This window comes from Phocoena sinus, chromosome 19, assembly GCF_008692025.1.
Source record: "Phocoena sinus isolate mPhoSin1 chromosome 19, mPhoSin1.pri, whole genome shotgun sequence".
NCBI classification, from domain to species: Eukaryota; Metazoa; Chordata; class Mammalia; order Artiodactyla; family Phocoenidae; genus Phocoena; species Phocoena sinus.
In genome coordinates, this window is record NC_045781.1 from 51,284,550 (window position 1) to 51,300,240 (window position 15,691).

The following is a 15,691-nucleotide window of genomic DNA, read 5'->3' on the forward strand; positions in this document are numbered from 1 at the left end:
GTGGGAGACGTGTTTTATTATTTTTTTTAATGAAGATATCAGTTCTGAATCCCTATGGAAATGTACTCTTACATTTCTATGCCAAATAACCCTGAATTGGGGGTTGGGGCAGAGTATGTCCCTCTCAGCCTACACCCCCAGCCCCACAATTCGCCTTGGGGCACTATTCTCAATTATAGTGGCTTTTAAAAATAAAATCAATACTCGAGTCTCACCTCAGATTCTTTGACTGGGATGGAGAGAGGAGGTGGGAGTGGATTTTGATATCTATCTTCCTTCTGTCCTCCCTCCCTCTTCCTTCCTCCCTCCTTCCCTTCCTTCCTTTCACTCTCTCTCTCTCTCTGTCGGTCTCTCTCTCTCTCACTGCCTCTAAGGCCAACACACCAGAAGTCAGATTCTCGTTCCCAGCCTTCCAACGCAAGAGTTCCACTTGGTAGCAGTGAAGGTAAGCGTCTCCACAGGTGTGTGCGGCATCTTGACCGCCTCTCCCCAGACTTCCTAGCAGGGCCAAGTATCTTAAACTTTCAATCAGGACCTCAGAAATGTGAGGTTTTCTGGAAGGACAACCTCTCTCCTTTAACTAGTGTTTGATATCTTACCCTCCTCAGTGATAACTTTGTTCTGTAGCTTTGCAGTCCTGTTTGTTTTGTGTTGCTTTGTTGCCCTCTCCTCCTTTAGAGATCAAACTAGAAGCTGTTTGTGGCCATGCAGGCTCTAAACAAGACAGAGAATGACAGGAATACCAGAGAAGGACAAGGGGATGTCACAGCATCAAAGGGCTGAGAAGAAGGAAGGATATAAATCACATGGAGGCAGAAGGGGGGTTGATAAATGGAGCAGGAAAAAACATGTCTCTGTGCCCACGGAGTGAGGTGTGCAGGATGCCTAGCACCTGTCACTCCAAGTGTGGTCTAAGGACCAGCACCAGCAGGAAGGGGGAACGTCTCAGAAATGGAGTCTTGGGCCCCACCCCAAGATTGGAAATCTGCATTTTCAATCCATAATCTGCATTTTAATACAACCCCGGTTATGCACAGGCGTGGCAAGTCTGAGAAACACCTCTTGGGTATTCTGTGAGAGGCCAGCAGAACCGCCCTGTGATTGGAGTTAATGGCTGCCCCCCGCTTTCTCTTCCTCTCCATGACAGCTCTTCACGGACACACAACTGGACTGGACTCTGTGAGTCACTCAGCAGCTTCTGACTAGCTATAAATATAAATGGCCAGAGAGGCTGCTTGATTCGTTCAAGCCCAGGGTGATCTGGAGACATGTCATTTATGAAAACAGCCATTTCAGAGGAAAACAGAATCTTTGTTCTTCCTCGTAACTGTTTCCTAACATCCAGCATAGCTGTGTCCATTGGGTTTCTTTTTCTTTTCATCAGGTATTGGTTGATCTCATGAAGAGACACAGCTATCGTGGTGGACAGGGTGGTTTTTGTCTCAGGAGCCAAAAGCAAGCATCTTAAAGGGGGAACTTGGTTATGCATCACTCATTGGTGGCCCTAATTAAAATTCCATGGAAACTCATTTCATGGGTGGAAGAACTGTAAAAAGGGCCAATATATATTAACACTTTCTGTATCCCAAGTTGTAAGTCTTCTCGAACCTTCAAAGTAACAATGGATGTAGATTCAAATGTCCCCGTTTTACAAATGAGGAAATGGAGGCTCAGAGAGGCTAAGTGGCCTCACCAAGGTCACACAGAGAGTAAGTGGCAGGCTGGGGTCTGAACCAGGTGAACTACCGTCTTTCTACCAGTGCCTTTCCGCCACATCCATCAACCCTCTGTCACTGAAAAAAAACCCCAAAAACCAGCCTTCTGAATACACAAAAAGACAGTGTTATTTCAGTGGCAGGAAAAGCACATAAATGTTAATAAGACCTTTATCCTCTTTGTTAATAGATTATTAAAGAAGGTTAATATTACTGTGATGGAGGGGGGAAAAAGGCATCCATCAAAATGCCCCCAGAGGCCATGTGTACACAGTGCCAAAACATCGGGATGAAAAGAGAGAAAGTTGTTTGGCATCCTCCTGTTTTGCTTAGCTGGTGCCAAGCATGTGGACGGAGTGATGGGCGTGTGGGTGCTGGCTGAGCAGGAGACCATCCCCAAGACCGAGTATGTGAAGGGTTTCCTAGCAAAATGGGGTATTGCTGAATGACTGAGGCAGAACTTTAGGTCCCATTCACTGGTGGTGTACTGGACACTATAACTTGTGATGACAGCTGAATTGTCTTTTGTGTAGTCCGCTGCTTATCACAGGAAGGTTATAAAGCTGAGCAGCTGACTGGGGATTTAACAGAAGAAGAACAGAGCAAAGGATTGAAGAGTTCTGCCATGTACTTGCTGACTGAGCCAAGGGCTGGTGGAGGGGTGTTAGGAAGTGAAGCCGGCTACTATCTTATGTAAAGAGCATGGAACTTGGGTCAGGAGGCCCCAGTTCACATCCCACCAACCACTTACTTGCTCTAAGTTTTAATATATTACTTTGTAAGTCTGGAGTCAAGAGGTTTTGGTTTATGTTTCCATTCGTTTTGCTTTGTTTGGTAGCACAGTGACTGACAAAATTACTTCTCTAGGCCTCAGTTTCTACATCTATAAAATGGGAATAACATTACTTACCCCATTATGCTCTTTCTTGTGAGCACTAAAGAAAAGAAAAGTGACTGGCACTAAATGAGGTGCAAAATACGTGATCCAAAATAGATAGCTATCAGTATTACTGCACCATTTTTAAGTAAGAAACAACACCAACAGTAACAACACTACTTAACGCTAAATTTGAAGAATTTATAACTTAAGGAACATCAACAGTTACATGGAAGGCATTGATACTAACTCTTTAATAAGAGATGCAGAAATGGAAGATCCTGGTCCTTTTTTGCTGTTGTTAACTGATACCCCCTCCCTACTATTTTGTATGTTTCTGTGAAGGCATTTCAAACAGAAGCTAAGCTAACATGCTCCCAATACGTCACTTTGCTTGAATCTGCCCAAATAAGGAAGCAGTGCCCAGAGTATTTAGGTGGATGGGATCTGTGAACCACAGAGATTGAAACAACTGGAGTGCCTGGGGAGAATGCAGACTTACACGTCCTAATGAGTCACTCTCTGAAAGGAGCCTGGAAACCTACATTTTTAAGAAGCCATCCAGATGGTTCCTCAGCATGCTAAAGTTTGGCAAATACTAACCTACATCAGGGTCTCCGAAAAGAGAGTGACCCTATAGAGTATACAAAGAAAATATTAAAGTTTCTGTCTTCAAAGTTATTTTTATTTCTGCTGTTTTTAAAATCAATTTTTCACATATTTTATACTGGCTATAATACATTAGTACAATACTCTAAATGTATCACTTACTTAAAAAAAATTAGTGTGTATGTATACCATGTCTATGTGTTTACACACACACACACACACACACACACACACACACACCCCACACATATTCAAAACAGTCCGGAGACTCCCAGTCTGGAATACTGAATCCTTGGGGAGGACACCCCTTAGTCTACCTCTCTGGATTTTGTCTTTCTGCACTTTTGACAGGAGGGCAATAGCAAATCTCTCAAGAAGAGAGCTCCAGCAAGCGCCTGAAATCCAGGTTTTCTGTGTCATCGCTCTAAGGGGAGCCCCATGCTGGAGGAGCCAGGAGTAGGTGGCCCAGTGGAAGGCTGCTTTCGATTTCAGTTTTAAAGGCTGATGCACGTTCTGGTCCATATAGAGAACCACATGCCCTCTGTCTCAAGATGGGCTATGTCACATGAGGGCTAGACTTCTCCAACACCTCCTGTTCTGTGTAGACGCACATGTTCAACCAAGCTAATAAATTCGTCAATTCCTTTATTCAATGAATATTTACTGAGTGTCTAATAGATGTGTTATTGTTCCTGGCACTGGGACTCAGCAGTGAGCAAAGCAGACGAACTCTCACCACTCATGACCTTACTTTCTTACAGGCTTGCCCAAAACTACTGTAAGCTAGTGAGTAAGAATGAGGGTCACCAGTTTACATAAAGGCTATGCAGAGGACTAAAATAAGGTGATCTTCTAGAGAGAAACAGGAGGAGATTACTTCAGTGGTTCTGGTAGAGAAGTCTTCTCTAACAGGGCAAGTTCCCCAAGGTTTAATTCCCATGCATTCCATCTTTGGAAGTTACTAGAAGATATGCTCTACAAAACACGGGGTGAAATCAACAGGCACACACAGGACTCAGGAAACAGGGACACAGTGTGAGAGGCAGGGAAGGACACCTAGGACAGTGGTGAAAGGAGATCCCAAGACCACAGCTGGGAGCCACCAAGCAAGCCACCAATCCAGGCTGGAGCAGGTCGGAAGGCTCAGAGAGCTTTTTCCAAGAAGAGGGTATTGACAGAATATCCTAGTTTGACAGGATTTACACCAATGGTGGGCAGGCTTAGGGGAAGAAAAATTATGTCAAGAACTATGCAAATAGTAATAATATCAGCACCAACAAGGATGACAAACATTGTCAGCTTCCAAAGAAACAAATCCCTGAATGAAAAAGGCATCATACGAAATATCATACACAACCATTACCATATAAACATCAAACACCTGGCTGAGTACAGTTACACATAAGCATACTGGGAGGATGGGGTCTGGAAAATACGAATATATGGAGTGGGTCCTGGAAGTTGGGCAGGGTTGTGTGGTTGTGAAGAACGAAAGTTCAATTCTCATCTTACATAGCTGGAAGAAAACAGACAACTCTTAAAACCCAACATGTGAGGCCCAGAACTGAACTCCCAAAATGACGTGGCCATGGAACCAAGACTCCTCTGTTCTGAACATAGTCATTAAAGCAGTCGTTAGTGGAAGAAGGTTGAGTCTTGGTTTTATTTCAGTACCCCTATTTCCCACGCTTGGATTGACGGCCGCTTCTTGATTGAGTCGTGCAAAGAAAAATACGTAAGACCATGGTAGGCCCAACAAGAAGCTTGGAGACATGGTGACAGCCGTATTTTGGCAAAGAAAATGAAATTCCCCATTTCACTTCCCACTATCCACCCTCACCACTCCATAAAACAGAGAGCAATTCACAGAAGAACACATCGTGACTTAAAAAAAAATAAGTGCTCAGATCACAAATGTCTTCATGTAGGGCAAACAATAACATTAGCCGGGCCCATCTTTTAATTACATGGTTTGGCCACGCAAATATTTGCAGACATTTTTAGTAAGGCAATGGACTTTCATTTAAATGCGTAATATAAAGAGCTCTCCTACCATTGCTGATCGGAGCTTCTTTCTTATTTATTGCCTTCCCTTCTCTCATGCTCCGGCCTTGCCCCAACAATAAAATCCCACTTAGCACTTGCTTTTTCCCAAAAAACATCATTTTTCACCATCTTAGGAGTGAAGAAAAGAGGACATGGAAGGAGACTTCTTCCTTTCTTTTTCTTTTTTAAGAGACTAACATTCTTCTCTTCTCCCAAATATTTAATCATAATTATATTAAGAAACATTTATAAAAAGTTAAGTAATAAAATTAAATAGGTTGGAGAAAAACAGAGAAGCAGACAGCAAGGATTAAGTGTAGTAATATAAAGAATAGATTATATTTAATGAAAATTTCCTCACTGTTCAACATTTTTATTATACTTAATAGTGCTGGGCTTCATTTTTGTCTCCAGTAATTGTGTGTCCATAATGAATGGCCATTCTTATTCCCCCACTGAGCCCTGACAGAAATTAATAAACCTAATTCTGTAGGTTTAAGTTTAATTTTGTTGAAATATATAAAGTAGTTACATATTCACTTGGCAGCCAACAGAAATGCAGCGGCCTTAAGCTTCTCAGCAACTTTATAATGAGTCAATTGTTTTCTGGATCTTTCTCCCCATCTTCTTGTTCCTTCCTATTCTGATTTTAGCCAAGAGACTTGTTTGTGATGCTTCCAGCTCCAGAGGACACGCGTGGCCACGGAGGTGGAACAGTGGTCAGGGTGAACGTTGTAAAAGGTACAATTATGTGATCTAGTCCTTTTCCAAGAACAGCTGTTAATGATTGCTAAGCATTCTCTTGTTGGTTTACAGTTTGATCTAGAAAGTATGTAATAAAAGAATGGGGATGGGCATTAAGCAAGCCACCAGTCCTTAGCAATAAATAATGTGCACAGTCTGCTGGCCAGAGCTCAGAAAGTATGGAATCTTCTTTCAGGACTTCAAGTACCAGAGTGGGGCTTCCATGAGAATTCAGCCTTGGGGAAGCAGAAGGAATTCAAAGGAGCCGTACTGCCTTGGCATCACATTTGACAGGTCCACCAATTAGTAATCGACCATAAATGTCTTTTTGGAGAAGTCAGCTACATCTGGGGATCACCCTCCCTCCATCTGTTCCTTCACATTCATGCAAATGTTTGACTTTATATTCTCAGTGTAGGAATAAAATGTTCAGCTTGACCCAACATGATCCCAAACCTCATGGAGTTTATCATTCAGTTTCTTTTTAAAGGTAATGCACAAATAAACATAAAAGTGTGATTGTAAGACTTATGTGGGAAAGAAGATACACAACACAAGGGGACATGCATGTGAGGATCAATAAATGCTTTCCTGAGGAAATGACAACAGGGACGAGGTCAGAGGGAGAGGAGAGGAACTGGACGGGAAAATGTGGGGGGGGTGGCATCCCAGTACAGCGGCCCCGCAGAGGAGGCAACATGACAATCTGATGACCTGAGGATGGGACGGGGAGGGAGGAAGATGAGATTTCCCAGAAGAGGCCCCACAGGCCACTCTCAAGAACTGGGCCTGGGCTTCCCTGGTGGCGCAGTGGTTGGGAGTCCACCTGCCGATGCAGGGTACACGGGTTCGTACCCCGGTCCGGGAGGATGCCACGTGCCGCGGAGCGGCTGGGCCCGTGAGCCGTGGCCGCTGAGCCTCCACGTCCGGAGCCTGTGCTCCGCAACGGGAGAGGCCACGACAGTGAGAGGCCCGTGTACCGCAAAAAAAAAAAAAAAAAGAACTGGGCTTTATTGCCAGGATGATGAGGACCACTGAAAGGCCCTAAAGGGGCAAGAGACTTGCTCAGAGCTGCTGTTCATAAGCACTGGGTGAAATAAGGCTACAGGAAAGCTTGTTTATATCATCTTCATTTGTTTTAAAAAATGAGGAAATTGACACCAGGAAGTTTAGTCAAAGCCTGAGCACAAGCTAAGCATTCTGACTCCAGGTGTCTTTTCCCTTCGCCTTGAGGACCTCCTTTCCTGGAATCCCTATCAGCTGTATTGACCAACCTCAATAATGAGAGTTCAAAGTACCACGCCCGTGAACTTGCTTCTGGAGTCATAGGTCACTGCATATAGTTCATATCTACAGAATGCTTTCTAGTAATGTCTTCAAAATACTCCACTAATAGACTGAAAGGATGACGTCATGAGGACTGTTCTGAACACACCAGCCCATAGCAATCCCATTTCACATTTAAGCTATGTGAAGGTAGATGCCAGTGATTTATGGCCTCATATGCTCCATCTAATCCTCCTATGCTATTTCCCCCTTGAAATGTGACTTTAGATACGATAATGGAATTGACTGCACAGGGGCCTTGAAGTAGACCCAAAACAGCCACACTGAGATTCAAGAGACAAAGATCTAGTCCCAGCTCCTGCCTCCAACTACTGTGGGTCCCCGGACAAGACCTTTCCTCTCACTGGGCCTCAGTCTCCAGGTAGTGCGTTCTAAGATCTGACAATTCCAGCTCCTGAGTTGGAGAAGGAGGAATTGGCCCAGGAAGGAGGCCCTAGTCACCGCTTAAGAGTGAGGTGCTGTCCCGCTGACCATACGAACCCCACTGGGCCCTGCTCGACCCACCTAATCACAGCAAGAGGGAGAGACAGAAGGCAGCCTGCAAGAGTCAGATTTCCAGGCTTCAGTTCCAGTTGCTGTGTGGCCTTGTGCACCGTTAATTAACTTTGCCGGGCCTAGGTTTCCTCATCTATTAACTGTAAGTCAACAAATCTGCCTGGCCAGATTGCTGTGGATATTAGCAAAGACGTACGTGTGGCTTAGTCCCTGACTGAAGCAGATGCTCCATAAACGTTCTACACCATTCCCTCTCTTTTCTTACCACTCATCCTTTCAAATGCCCCTTCTTTCCTTCCTCCTGGGCTCCCCTTCCCTTCCTTCCATCCTTTTATCCTGTTTCTCCCTCCTATAGGAAGAATTGCAGTAGCTCTTGACAGGTCACATCCATACCTTCCTTTATTGGGGAATCTGTTATTCTAAGACATGAACTTCATTTCTTTGGCTAAATGCAAACGGGAGCTTCAGATTATACCGATTGGAATTGGTATAATTCCAATCACCGGTGCAGCTGAGCGCTTTCTCAGTCCTTAAAACCTCCATGGATCTACCTTGATCTGATTCTATCAATACTTTGAGAACTTGTTCAGGAGCGGGTGTGGGGTGGGCATGAAGAGAACCCCCAATGACATTTCCAAGGAAGAAGGGGCTCTCCAGTCAAGCCTTCTCAAGAACCAGAACCAGAATCTGCTTCCTTCGGGGCCCAACAGGCTGGAGCTGCTATTTGGCTTCCCGGGGTTATAAGTTCAAGTACATTGAGTGTGTGTGTTGGGGAACCGAGCCGTCGATAAGAACGGGAGATGATCCTGAGAGCGTTCCACTGACCCTGCCCTCCCTCACTTCTCTCTGAACCCTGATCTCTCCACTGGAACCCTGTCACTGCCAAGCCACAGACCCCAGCACCGCTCCGCCTCTTGAACCACACGCTGCCCACATACGCACTGCAATGAAAGACCATCTTCTGATAAGTGGAGCAATTAGCAACCTGGCTATCAGTGGTTATCAGTCCCCCTCCTTCCTATCAACACCAAAAAAGGGGGGGAGCTTAAGATTCCGGAAGGCAGAAGGCAGCCCCTTTTCCTGAGCGGAGGACAGGTTGTGGTAATGAGTGACAGAGCGTGGCATCTACTCTCGCCAAACAGAATTAAAAACAACTTTCCAGAAGCTTGTGAAGAAGGAGAAGGCTTAGGAAATGCTTTTGTTTGTTTGTGAGTGTTCAGCTATACAGCAGCGCTTATCTACTTGGGCAGGGCCAGCCTTAGTTATTGCTTCTATCTATCTCAGGATGGTAAAAGCCAAAAATTTAATAGTAAGCAGGACAGTGTTCCTAAAAATACCAGTGCATATACATGAGATAAAATGTTATAAATGAAGGTACTTAAGCTGATTATCTGTATACAAATGATTCATCCAATTCACCCATCAGTCCATCCACCCTCACATCTAACCTTCCATCCATCCATCCACCCATCCATCCATGCATCGATACATCCATACATCAACAGGTATCTACTGAGCACTCTAACATTTTAGGCTCTTGGACGGTACCTTGATTTTCCACAGTGAACCAGGTAGACACATTTCCTGCCACCTCAAGTCCTCAGCTGAGGAGAGATACGTGGATAATTAAACAATCTACAGAACAAGGTGATAAGTACTGAGATAGGAGGAGTTCAAGGTGCAGGGAGAGAACATCCAGCTGACACGTAACTTGGGTTTGGAGTCACCTGTCACAGCCTCTCTGAGGAAACGCTGCCTGGGTAGAAGGACTGACCCTGTAAGAGAACCACGTGTAGCTGGGCAGACAAAGGAAGCAGCAGGAAGTAAAAAAAGGGCTGTACCATTTACTGAGCACCAATTCTTGCCAGACACCAGGTTTGGCACATCACAGGTTTTCCACTGGGTCGTTTTCACAGCAACTGGAGAAAACGGAGGCTCTAAGCAGTTAAGCTGTCCGCCCAAGTGCCTCGAGTGAATGGCAGACTTCATAAATGGCCTGGCTTTCTCCTGCTCTCCTGCCCTTACTCTGCAGTTCCTTCATGAGTTCCCCTCCCCCATGCCTCTCTCTGGGATTGTCAGGGACTTGGAGAACCAGAGGCTTCTGACACATTCTCCCACCAAGATGGCTTGAGGAGGACTCTGGATTCAAACAAACCTGCATGTAAATTCTTCTCCTGTATCTACTAGTAATGTGACTCCCGGCAATTTCCTAACCTCTCTAAGCCTCAATGTCCTAGTCTGTAAAATGGGGATAATAATAGCATCTACCTCAGAGCTTGATGAGAAATTAAACATGCAAAGTGCTAAGTTCAATGCATGTTGCTGTGTTACTATTTCATACAGAAATAACACAGAAGAGTCTACACAGAAGTAGCCTTGAGTTGCACCGGGGGAGACACACAAGATGCAGAGGAAAGATGTCTTAAGCATTTGGTGCAGGCCAAACAAAGGGGCCTCTGTGTGTTCCTGTCCTTTAGCCAGAGGGACGCCTGGGGGAAGACCTGGGAGACATCCAGCCCGGTGGTGGTCCAGAGGTGTCACAGAACCCCATGCTGGATCCCACCCACCCTCACTGTGACAAGCAGGTCTCACCATCTGTCCGGCCTTGATATCCCCTGCCTCAGGCACCTGAGACTCTAGGGCAGCCTCTTGGGGCAACTCTGGGTTCCAAGTCTCTTCCAGCTCCTTGGGCCTCTCAGACCAGGGAAGTGGTGCCTGAGAGCCCCATGCTCCAGAAGGACCCAGACTCAAGAGCCAAAGTCCCTGCGGTGCCGGAAGGGCTCCGCCCTACCCCATCCTGCCACTTCTGAGACCCCCTTTGGAATGTCTTTGGAAGGGGGGTACCGGTGTGGAGGAGGCCACTTCAGGCAGACCAGGAGGGGCCTGAAGAACTGGGACCTCTGCTCAGAGACCCTCCCCAGGGGCTTTTCCCACTCTGGGCTTCTTTTTCCACTATCTCACCCATGTTAATGTGCTTCTCAGGTTCCTGCCAACACACTCAGTTTTGTAATGTTGTTTGCTAGCTGAACCACCTTAATGAAATATCCACAGTCCTTTCTCTGTTGGAGCAGTCACCCCGGTTCCCAGAAATTCTCTCTCTTGTTTTCAAATCCCGCTCCAAATTGAGGCCTAGGACCCCCCAGCTGAGGCCGGCAGAGGGGCTGTGGGAGCACTCCTCCACAGAGGAGGGGACTGGGGGTGGCGCAGGCAGAGGAAGTTTCAGGCTCTTCCTAGGGATACTGGGAGCCCTAGGAGAGTAGGCAGGCGCAGAATATTTGAGTGGGGAGCCCCGGCATGAGACCCCCACGCCAGGGAAGGGAGAGAACTCCCCTGGATATCAGCATCCTAGCTAATGCCGCTGGGTAAACGCAGCCCTCACCGGCACCCCGAGCCTGCCGAAGCTGAGGGAAGACTGCCACCTGTTGAGTGCTGGTGATAGCGTGCTCCTTCCAAGGGCTCTGGGCTTAGGGCGGGATGCTTCAGGGGAAATCCAGCCAGTGCCGCCAGCCAGCGCCTTCTGCACTACCGTTGGTAAAGGGATGCTGTAGTCCCCAGCGACCTCCTACTGCTCAGAGAAGGACAGGGACTTGCCTGAGTCATAAAGCCAGTCCAGAGCCCCTGCCCTCTCCCTGCCACCCGTCAGGGACACTTCCCACCCTACCACTCTCTTCTGATGCTGTTTGCATTTTTTTTTAAGTTTTTTGGGGTTTTTTTAACCGTAAAGAGCCCAGATTCGTAAGTGTACAGGTTGACAGAGCATCACAAAGCGAGCACACCTGTGGAATCAGCATTCGATCCACGTCCAGAGCAGAGCCAGCCCTCCCGGAAGCAGCCCCTTCTCTCCCATTCCCCATTCCTTCCAAGGGTGACCAGTGTCCCGACTTCTAACTCCACAGGTGAGTCTCACCTGTTTTGACCTGTATACAAAGTAAGCCATACATGTGGCAATGCTTCCTCACTCTGTGTTCATTTGTATGATTCATCCCGCCTCTGTGTTAGGAGGAACTGTATTTTTCTAAGGTGGGACAGAGGGTCATATCAGAGAATTGGAGAGACTTTGGAAATCGATGCATTCAGTTTTGTCATTTTTTTAGTGAGAGAAGGAGGCACAGAGATGGGCAGAGGGTTGCCCAAAAGTCACACAACTTGCCCCGAGGTCTCTCCCCTCGAAGAGAAGGCTCCCACACCGATAGCCGCAGTGAATGCAGGGCTTCAGGACTAAAGCCTCGGTGTCCCCTCACAGCCCCCGGAGCCTCGGGGCTCTGTAATCAGGTCCATTCTAAGAGCTCCCTGTGTACTGCCGTCACCCCGCCTAGCTCAGCATTATTCACACTGTACTTATTCAACCAGCACTCAAATACTTGTTGACCGAATGAACGGATCCAGTACCTCACTGCTCTCATCCAGAAAACGCATCCTGGATATCGCGGAGCCTGATTCTCTCACCAGGTGTGATGACGACAGATGAGATAGTAATTGAATAAAGGCAAGGAAAATAGTTACGAAAGGAAAACTCATGCCATGGAAAGCCTCCATTGCTTCCCCTCACGTAACTTGGAGCTCAACTGGCCTGGATTGCCTTTTACCTCTAGCACTTATGCATTGTCCCGGGGAATCTTTCAAAGCCTCAGTCTTCCAATCTGTACAAAGAGCAATTTATAACAGGGCTCCTGTGAGTATTAATGAGGCCAGGCAGGGAAAGTGCATAGCGAGTTCTCAGCAATTGGTAGCTATCATCACCACTTCTGTGATTATAAACATGGATCCAACCAGCCACCGGCTCAGGGTAGCACACTTCCCACTAAGAACCATCGACCGGTAAATATGGCTCCAGTGGGCAACAGACCTTCAAGAATGGGGGTTTAAACTCCTCATTAAAGAGCTAGAAAAGATAAGAGGCTTCAGGTTAAGTTTCCTTCCTTCTACCCATCTAAACCTCCATACCCTTCAAGACACCTTCCCTTTCCCCACGGCCACCCTGACCTCTCCCCTGAGAACTCCCGTAGCCTTTGGTGGAGACAAAGGCTCAGCTTTACTGTTACCACCTGTGGTTGTGGGGTTTCGTTCTGCTCACTAGCTCACCAAGCCTTATCTTTCAGCTCCACCGTCAGCCCGGAGGAACGGCTCAATGTCCCAGGAGCTCGGGAAGGCAAGTCACAAACCAGGCAGCTTTGGAGAGGCTGTAACCTGCAGGGTGATTACCGGGGTTCTCCACTGGAATACAAGACGCCACCCCCATGTTTTTCCCTTGATTGGAATAAATACCAAAAAAAAAAGAAAGAAAAAAAAATTCCCATGACCCCTCCGTCCACAGATAATGACTTTAACCTATCAGAATATTGCCTTCTAATCTTCTAGCTAAGCACATTTGGTAATAGAGTTGAGATTCTTTCTTGTGGTCAGTTTTATTTCTAGACTTTTTCTCTTGATGCTACACTGTTTGCATTTTCCCCAGCTATTTCATATTGTTCTTTAATAACAATCTTAATAGTTACTTAATGGAATCATGGAGACATATTCAAGTGTATTCAACAATTCCTCTTCATTCAGATTCTTTCTAATGTTTTGACATAAACAATTCTGCTTTATGAGGATACACTCCCTGAATCAGGGTCAATTGGTCATAGAGTTTTTAATTATTTTAATTTACATTTCTTAAAGAAAAAAAAAAAACAGCCATGTTCCTATTGCAAACAGGCTTAATGACAAACTTGACAACAGGAAAAGCGAGCACCTTCTCAAGCTGACTTTTATCCACTCACCTTCCCATCTTTGTCTCTGGCCACACAGACACACACACACACACACACACACACACAGACACACACACACACACACTCCTTCTGCCTCAACCATGCTGAGATACTTGCAGTTATCTTGACATGCCTGGATATTCATATATTCACGTCAAGCTTTTGCACGCGTCTCTCTGACCAGAGGGATACGCCTTCCCTTTCCTGAACTTGGCCACATTCTCATTTTTTCAAGGCTCAAATGTCACCTTCTCTCAGTGAAGCTTCCTCTGAGCTTCCAGGCAAAATGAGCCACCCCCATCCCCCTGCCTCCCACTCCTTGATGTTCCCACTGCAACCTGCCTGCTTAATAATAATAATTATATTGATCATAATAGTAATCAAGATGTATTGAGCCCTTATCATGTGCTCAGACAGTATTCTAAGCACTTTTCCTGGATTCTCCCAGCATTCACTGCTTTGTGGCTTAATGATCAGTTGGTATGTACATCTGTTCCCCTCCCCAGCCCACGAGTGATTTCAGGGAGGGGGCTGCTCTGTTTTCATCTTAGTGCTCCCAGCAGCTAGCACAGGGCCTGGCACAGTGAATATTCCAGAAATGAATACCAGAACCCACCCTCTACTATGACTCAGCCAATGCAGGGCTGTGTTCAGAAAGACTGGAGAGCTGGGAAAAGACTCCCTGAATGCAAATCCCACGGTGCACCCCACCCCACTCCGGGGTCGGGGGATGGATCCGCACCCCTGGAGAAACACCAAGAAAACCATCCAAGAAGTCTTGAAGATCGTCACAATGCAAACAGCCCCTCCCTTTCTCCAGAGCCCTGCTGTTTTTACAAACATTGTTTCATTTAATCCTCTCACGTTGGAACTTGGGAGCCTCCAGAAGACACAACTCTTTCCTTACAGATTTCTGGAAAGGGAAGAAAACAGATGCTCAAGGACAGATATTGTCATTAACAAAAGCAGGAGGCTGACCCTGTGTTCATATTCATTATCTGCCCCATACTTGATTTTTGGAGCCCCTAATCTCCTGTCACTGACAAAAGTTAGTTCTTCTCGAGGAAAACGAGGCTCAAAATGGTGAAACGATCAACTCAGGTTTGTGCCCAAGAAAATAGGAGAGTCAGAAGTCAATGTCAGATTTTTAGACTCTGTAGACTTCTTTGGACCTACTCACGCCCTCGCTCCAGACAGGTAACCTTGCAGACAGCAAGTAGCCCACCTGGTTCCCCCTGTGAGGTCAGCCCTTCTTTCAGAATCACACCTGCCTCCCCGCTGGGAGGATTCAGGCCACAGTGTATTGAGGGTCTGTTAGATGCCTGGTGCTACGCCAGTCTCTTGACAGACCTTGTCTCCAGACTTTGGGTCTGGGAGTGTTGGACCAAAGTCCACGCCCTTTCTGCCATCCCACATGTCAAACTGATTTTCTGCAGGATGTGCTTCTGCAGAATGTACATTGTGATGCCAAAAATGTATTCTATGCTCAAAGGAGTTGGTTAAGCAAACCTAAATGCCTTTATTAACTACAAAACCTGTCAAAGCTTTAAACAGACCGGCGCCCATCGTGCATTTCTTCGGGGGGCGGGGGTAGAGTATACAGCCGAAGCTTTAAACAGACCGGCGCCCATCGTGCATTTCTTCGGGGGGCGGGGGTAGAGTATACAGCCGTTAGGTTGCAAAATTATTTGACTGCACATCCTTGTTTTTTGGAAATCATCACGTGGAATGAGAGCATGGAAGAAAACACGAGGGAAAAGGTTTTCTCACACTCGGACCGTCATTCCTCAGAAGTTAACTCCAGTCGTATTACCTATTTATTCCATTTTCTACCTCCTCTGGATTGTGGTTTCCATCCTGACAGGAAGTTATTAAGTCTCCCTTAAAAGAACGGTGAAGTGTGGGTCCTTCGTCTTCTTGCTTGGTCCACTTCTGATCACACTGCATGATCCCTTTCCTCCTCCAGCTCCCCCCAGGCCCCCACGTACTTGGAGGGTGAACTCAGACCATCCTACAGATGCCAACTGATACCACGTCCACTCTTAAACCACGTGTCTGAATGTGACACCCGGTGCGATTGTCTTAGATTAAGAGCCACCATCACC

General features: G+C 46.4%; 1 long non-coding RNA gene across 1 annotated transcript; it reads left to right on the forward strand.

The window, feature by feature from the left end:
• The first annotated feature begins 363 nt into the window (after window positions 1–363).
• Window positions 364–6,327, forward strand: LOC116744783. Its single transcript, XR_004347134.1, has 3 exons — window positions 364–445; window positions 5,901–5,988; window positions 6,188–6,327. It is a non-coding gene; the product is annotated as an uncharacterized LOC116744783 (long non-coding RNA).
• Window positions 6,328–15,691: the final 9,364 nt, after the last annotated feature.